This window comes from Rhamphochromis sp. 'chilingali' (genome assembly GCF_963969265.1).
Source record: "Rhamphochromis sp. 'chilingali' genome assembly, chromosome: 22".
Classification (NCBI taxonomy): domain Eukaryota; kingdom Metazoa; phylum Chordata; class Actinopteri; order Cichliformes; family Cichlidae; genus Rhamphochromis; species Rhamphochromis sp. 'chilingali'.
The window spans coordinates 21393002-21401005 of NC_137950.1; positions in this window are offsets into that span (position 1 = coordinate 21393002).

Genomic DNA, 8004 nt, shown 5'->3' on the forward strand with positions numbered 1-8004 from the left:
ACCATAAATTGCACATCTATCCACATTCTGTTTTATCCTTTCAACTTTTGTTTCATCAAATTAAGAAAAGAAAGCAGCTCTTCCTTTCTAGGTCCCACACCATTTTACTGGGATGGCAAATGCACAAATATACCCCACTGCACATACTAAACAGGGCTTTGAAGCACAACTCTGTGCTGTAAACGCAAAGTCTCTGCAGAGTTGCTGTTTGCCGGATGAAAGATCCCTGAGACTGCAGAGCTGAACTTGCATCCTCAGGTGAAACATACAAAGAGCTGCTATTTCAATAAACACCTCCCCAGTTGCATTATCTTGTTCTCTCGCTGTTTGTCTTGCTTTCTTTTTGTCTTTGCAGAACAGTCTGTGCTCAACAAAAGGCTTGTGTTAGGTTGTAGCCATCTGCTGCTTTGCTGTCCTTGGCCACAGACAGCTAGGACAAAGATAAAGACAGAGCCCTGCAATATTTATGGAGTGAATACAAAATAACGCTGTTTCTCGACAGTGTACAATAATCTGATTGTACAACACACAATCAGATTATTAGTATTAGCAGCAGATAATCTGAATTCTTTAAACAGGTTGTGTCACTGAGATTGAGATCTGTTTTTCAAGTAAGATGACACACAGATAGATTGTACATGTTCAGAAATGCAAAAAAGCATGTGCAGAGTGATTGGAGATTCATAAATATAACCTTTTAACAAATGTTGCAGTGAAAGAGGAAAATGTAGCTTTGCATTGTTTGTAGTTTATTATTATGACAATGTTAGAATCCAAGTTTTTTTTTCCAGCTTCAGTGTGAATAAGAAGCACAGTTAATGACAAGTTTTACATTTAAGCAAATAAAAAATAAATAAATAAAAAAAAACAGGCAATCTTGCAGTAGTGCAACCCTGTAAATAAAAGTAAAAACAATACAGTGTAAAAAAAATACTCACTACTTCACTAGGAAAAATTTGCATTTATTTATTTAAGGTTACATTTTATTTATGTGACTCCAGCTAAATATTTTTGATGTTTATTGTTTTTGCTGAATATTTTTCTAAATGTGCGAATCTAGGGACGTGTTATATGGAAAAAATAAAAACATGAGAAATGAGTATATGATTGTATATACTCAAGTATATAATTATGTGCCATTTAAGTCTTATTTGCAAAAAAGGATCAGAAGTTTGCTTCCTTAACACATTTTTTTAATAAAATGTCTGTGTTTGTATGTTTGAAGTAAGTTGTACCTATACAGTATTGTGTATTTAAGTATTTTCACCTCTCATTTCTTTATATTTTTTCCAAGAGCCAGACATTCTTGTATTTTGAAGTGGTCTGTTCAAGTTCTTCAGGTTTTCCGTGGGTATTTCAAATAATTTTGGGGGGACATTGACAGTGTTTTCATTCATTTTCAGTCCAGTCCTTGCACCTGGCTATTTTCAGAGGAATGTTTTGTGTTTGTTAAGCCACTTCACACTGACCTATGAATCATTCAAGCATAGAAAAGGACACTTGATTCAAGGTATGAACCAGTGTTGTGTCTACACATAACAGACAACTTAGCAAAAAAAATCCATTTTAAGCACTTTGCTACTAGCAGCCTGTCACAAACACATGTTCCCAGTTTTTAGCTGAATCTGTGAAAAATGCCAAAGATAGCGTACAGTTTGACAGGCACCAAGAAAGTGATTATCTAACGTGATTCCCAAAGATCTACTGGTTGAAAACTTGAAAACTTATATCTCAGCAGTTTGTCTCAGTATATCTCAGTTGTGCAAGTGGGTCCTTAAAAATGTGAAGGAGCTGGACAAGTGGAGGACTAAAGAAGTAGTTGCAGGCCTATAAAACTATCTACAGCAGACGAACATTCATGTCATTAAGAAATATGACAGACCTGAGAGAGATGCATCTGGCGCTTCAGCTGATCCATCTATGGCATCAAAACCTCATCAGAAATGGTCTCAGTGGAAAGGTGGTTGCTTAACTACACAAGAAATGGACTAAAAATCAGTGGTAACAGGGATCATGGAGTGATGAATCAACTTGTTATCAGTATGTATGGAGGAGGTCAAGAGAGACATACAGCATTTAATGTCTACAGTCATCTGTAAAACATTGTGAAGGCTCTGCCACTGTTTGGGGCTGCATTTCACCCAGTGGGGTTGGAGGTCTTGTTAAAATTGATAGAATTATGAGTGCCGAAAAGAACCATTTGTCACAAAAAGGCGGGCTGGTGTGTTTGTGGTGCCGACCCAAAAGCTGATATGGAAGAGACTAAAACTAGGCGAGCCATTTATTTGGCTGAACAAGAAACAAGAACAAGAATACGAAAAAAGGCACAGTGAACCGGGGCGAAAACTATAACCTAAACTGGGAAAAACAAAACTATGAGACATGAACATAAGATACCTGAAAACCTGACATGAAGGGAGGAAAACAGACACACCAACACTTTATTTTACTTAAAGAAATACCTAAGGGATTTCGGACTCTGTTGAAGAACAAAGGTGGTCACAGACTTTTTGCACAGTACTTAAAGCATAGAGTTTGTGATGAAATGTAGCTAATATCTCTGTTTTCCTAGATGCCCCTGAATATAACAGGATAATGTTAGGCAATGTCACATGTAGTCTGTGGAATCAGAAGGGAAAATGCCATTCCAGCTTAGTTTTTTTCTCTTGCTTTCATCCTAGCTCATCCTCATCAATGTCTGCACACACCTGTGTTGGTATTGTTCAGCTCGTGCTCCACAACATCCTCCACCTCACCATCCTCATACACCCACATTTATATGACTGACTTATCTGATAAACATATTGCAGATTTAAAATTCTCTTCTTGTTTGCTTCATCATAATAACTGTTCAAATTCACCGCCCACTGATGTGTCCCTTCTACTTTTGTTGTGGCCTTGGAGCCAGACCATGACACATGTCATTACAAAAACAGTGGTAAGGCCTTGTTTGCAGACAGAGGTAACAACATCAGAGCTGTCCAGTTTATGATTGTGGTCTATGGGGAAAATTCTTTGTGGGACAACAGGGGATTTTATTTGCTGCAACACACTGATATATACATTCTCTATTAGGTTAACAAAACCCGAAGATAATCCAATTCAGATACCCTCAGAGTTATCCTTAGTATGACTTTTGCACTCATTCTGTGGAATTATACAAGTTACAGGCAATCAAAGTACCTAAGGTGTGCTTTTTAATTTATCATTTCAAAGCACATTTGAGCCCTCATATCTACAAGAGATGGACGCATGAAATTTTTAGAGCCAAATTCATTTTAGCTGCAACCAAATCCATTTTACACACTCCAACTGCCAAAAACCCAGAATCCTGTTTTTGTTAAGCACATTATTTTTTTGAGTAACAATCTTTGAGCATCAGTATGATGGAATATGATGACAGTTTTAATAACAAAGCTGCAGCAATCTGGACACTTTTCATTAGTATTCACTTGAACTTGTACACACTACTACGGTACTGTGTTGGACCCCTTCAGGAACTTCATTCTTCTAAAAAAGTGTTGGAAACATTGACATGATGACTGTACATTTGTCGGCTGCACATCCATGATATCCGTGACATCCCAAAGATGCTCTTCCGAATTGAGATTGGTTACTGTGGAGGCCATTGTCATGTCCAAGAAACTGGCTTAAGATGATTTAAGCTTTGTGACTTGGTCTTTCATCCTCCTGGAAGAAGTCATCAGAAAGTTCACTGTAGCGTAGATATGATAGCAACGATACTTAGACAGACTGTGGCACTTAAATGATGCTCAGTTGATACTAAGGGCTCCAAAGTGCAAAGAAAACCCCCACAGCATTACATCACCGCCATCAAGGGAGCATAAATCTAGGCTTTTATGTTGTTTACACCAAATTCTGACCCTAGTGTCTGAATATTGCTGAAGAGATTGAGATTAATCAGTTTTTCAGTCTTATATAGTTGAATTTTGATTTGATTTGATATACCTTTATTAGTCCCACAAGGGGAAATTTCATTTCATAAGGCTGCCGACCTATTGCACGCAATGGCGGCGCCATCTTACCCTCCGACCATACATACATTACACAAAACATCACATGGGGAAGACAGGTCAGAGAGGTATAACAATGGAAAATGCACCACATGAGGAAAGATAAGGAGAAACAAATAACTCCCCCCAGACTGAGCTCCAACAAGGAGATCAGTTTGAGAACAGAAAAAAAAAACACCTCTGCACATAGCACATGAAAAAACTCTTAATACACCAAAGAAACACATGACAAGCAACAGGGGAGGGTAAAGGGTGAGGGACAGCAGATTTAGACAGTACATCCGGGCCTGCAGCCTGTGCGCTGGTCTCCTTGATCCACCGTCAGCATCGGAAGGGAATAAGCATCGAAGGCGTTTGGAAAGGGAAGGTGGATGAGTGTGCGCATATCAGTGTATATGTATGTGTGCGTGTCCAGAGTTCAGCTGAGACAGTGTCCTTCGCCCTGCTAGGCTAAGTAAACAGTCTTCCAGCCAACCCTAGTTTTTAGAGAACAGACTGTGAGAGAGTGTTCCAGGGAAAAGTAATACAAAAAACACAAGACTAGACAAGGACATAAGAGGCTAAGCAGGGAAGCTAAGGGAGAGGAGGAGGAGGAGAGGGTGACCCTGATGACCCTGTAAAAATTTTAGCCTCAGTTTTTAGTTCTAGTTTTGACATTCTGTGCATTCAGAGGTGCTCTTCTGCATACCTTGGATTTAACAAGTGGTTGTTTGAGATACTGCTGTCCTCCTATCAGCTAAGACCATTTTCCTGAGGCCTTTAACTCAGAAAACTGCTGCTCACTGGATATTTTCTCTTTTGAACCATTCTCTGTAAACTCTACAGAGGTTGTGTGGGGAAAATCCAAGTAGATCAGAAATACTCAGACCAGCTTGTTTGGCACCAACAACCACGTTACGTTCAAAAACAAACTTTCTTTGCAATTCTGGTGCTCTGTTTGAACTACAGGAGGTCATCTTCACCAATCTATACATGTGTAAAAAATGCTTAAAAAGTGCAATTTGTGTTAGATTTCATGGTTCATGTAACCATGTAGGACAAAAACTAGCGACAGCATATGAAAGGGAACCCTTAGAGATGCACGGTGTGCAATACACTGGAATTGCAAGGATGTTGAAAAAAATCTTCAGGATATAAGAGTGTTTCATCAATATGACTATATTACAAAATGATTTTGACAGAGAAAGAATCCCAGTTAGAAGATTGGCCTGGTATGAAAATGTAAAAAGAAGGGAAAAAAAGAAAAAAATATATTTTTAAAGAAACCTTTCACAGTTACAGTTGTTGTACAAAGAAAACCATCTGATTCTGAGGGTGTCTGGTGGGAGGCACTGATTGATTTTTCAGACACATACACTGTTAAGAAAGGCTCTTTTCTAAAGCTGTTTGTTCAGCATCATCATTAGTCTACCTTTTCATTTTGGCTTCTCACAGTCACAATCAAAAGAGGACATGGACACAATTACAGTGGCTTGCTGTCCCACTGAATCTGTAGCAGACCGCAGAAATGAGATTGCCTAAATGGAGTGCAAAATATGTGTCTCAAAAAAAGAATTTTTAATTGAAAACACACACAAGAAAAAGAGCAGGAACTCCCTAATATTTTCCACCTCCCTCACAAAGGTGTCGAGCAATCAGCAGCAGATTGATCCACAAATTCAGCTGGAGCGCACACATGCACACAGGTGCTGTACAGCTTCTCCCTGCTTAGTCCTTCATCTCTACTCCCTCCAGCTGTGCTTGTTAGACTCTGCCTATCCTTTCTTTTTCCTTGTCAAGGTCTGCGGAGGCAGACCGTGCGGAAAGGTGTGTGGTGGACCCAGGTGCGAACACAAACGAGGATGCAGGAGTGGATTCCAACCAAAACGAGCCTTTTATTATGGCTGATGAAAAGAACAAAAACAGAATGAGGGCAGCATACGTGTAGTACTCAACAGAAAACCTAAACTGGACAAAACTAAGGAAAGACTATGGCTGGAGGTACAGAACACAGGAGGTGGTAACACAGACGACGCGAGACAGACTGTATGAAACACAGAGACTAAATACACATGAGGGATGATCAGGGGAAGTGGCCACACATGGGAACACAGCTGACACACATGAACTTAACGACAGGACAGAAGGAGTGAAACTGAATACACTGACCGTGAATACAGACTTTCAAAGTAAAACAGGAAACATGGAGATTAGACAAGACACATGAACCGGGGAGACGTAGTACAGGGGAGATGACATAACCGACAGCATGGACTTGACAATATAAGACACGCAGACATAAACACACGAAGGGCAAGGGAGACTTAATACACGGGTAATATGTACAAATGGCTGGACTGCCTTAGTGACCCTAAACAAAGAATAAACATCAAAATAGGCTAAAACACAAAACACTGGGTCGCACGACCCAGGACCATGACATTCCTTCTCTTTCCTTTTTTTGCCTTGTGTATAAGCAAGCCACTGTGGGAGAGTGTATCCTTGTGTGTGACAGAGTGTGCGTGGTCGTGTCAGGAGCTCAAGGCTGCATTTTTCTTCCTGCTTTGGAATAAATTACAAGGAGCTCTTTTCCTCAACCACATCAAATTCCCACAGTCCACACAAGCACACACGCGCGCGCGCCTGTATGCACACACACACACACACACACACAAAAAATGTATAAATACAAAAGATGACAACATGAATGGAGAGCAAAAGCCGAACATTAAAAAGAAGAAAATGTCAAAGGGAAAAGAAACTGTATATGGTATTTCTTTTTTAATTACTGTGTGTGTGTGTGTGTGTGTGTGTGTGTGTGTGTGTGTGTGTGTGTGTGTGTGTGTGTGTGTGTGTGTGTGTGTGTGTGTGTGTGTGTGTGTACCTGAATCCTGAATGTCCTTGCAAGCTGGCTGCGTGTCCTGCTGACGTGTGAGGAGAGTGTGGTAGAAAAGAATATTATGTCCACTATTATCGAAATGTGCTCATCATTTACAACAAATATGAGACAAGAGACAAAACAGATTCACACCTGGTGCCTGTTCTAATTTTTACTGTTAGTTTTCTGGCACGACTTAATGCTTAAATGCTTTAAAAAAACAAAAACAAAAGATAAGTACATGTAGGTCTGAAACAGTTCCTTACTTGGATGTGAAACTAAAGGCAAAAACAAAATATAAAGGCATATGTAGATATCTAGATACCACAGAGACCTGGAACATTCTAATATAACAGAGTCGTTAAACTAATTAACTGAATATTCTGGTTTTAGGTTAAACTCCAAGCATCAGCTACAAGCTTTGCCTTTCATATCAGCTGACTGTCCTGCTTTGTTTTTTGGTGTTGGCACCTGCCAGTATGGAGGAGATGAAGAAGACCATGGAGAAGATTCATTCATGTAGTGAAGGAAGAAATGCAGAGAGTTGGTGTGACAGAGGAGGATGCTAGGAATAGGATGAGATGGAGGCAGATGACCTGTTGTGGCAACCCCTAAAGGGGGCAGCTGAAATAAGAAGAAGAAGAACAACCAAGAGGACTGTGCAGCTGAAACTAAACTAAAGAAGCTTTTTGTAAGCCTACTTGTAACCAGTAATGATGTAAGGATATTCATCTATACACTAACAGACACTTTATTAGATACAACTGGCTGGTACTGCCTCAATTCTTTGTTGCATAGATTCATCAAGGTACTGGAGTAACTTCTATGTGATTGCATGATTACATATCTGCTTTACACAAACTCTCAAGCAGGTATACATAATAAAGTGGCCACTTATGACCAAATGCCGAAAGGCAAAATCGAGTAACCTGAGATTAGACTCCGACCGAAGGCTCTTTGCTACATGTCTTTTGCCACTCTTTCTATTTCTCCCTACTTTACTGTCGCCTCTTTACTGCACTATATAATAACAAGTGAGTGTCTGACGAGTGTATAAGGTACTGCATATTTGGCAGCAAGAGTGTTTTTAAGAAAAGCTGTCGTAACGTGCAC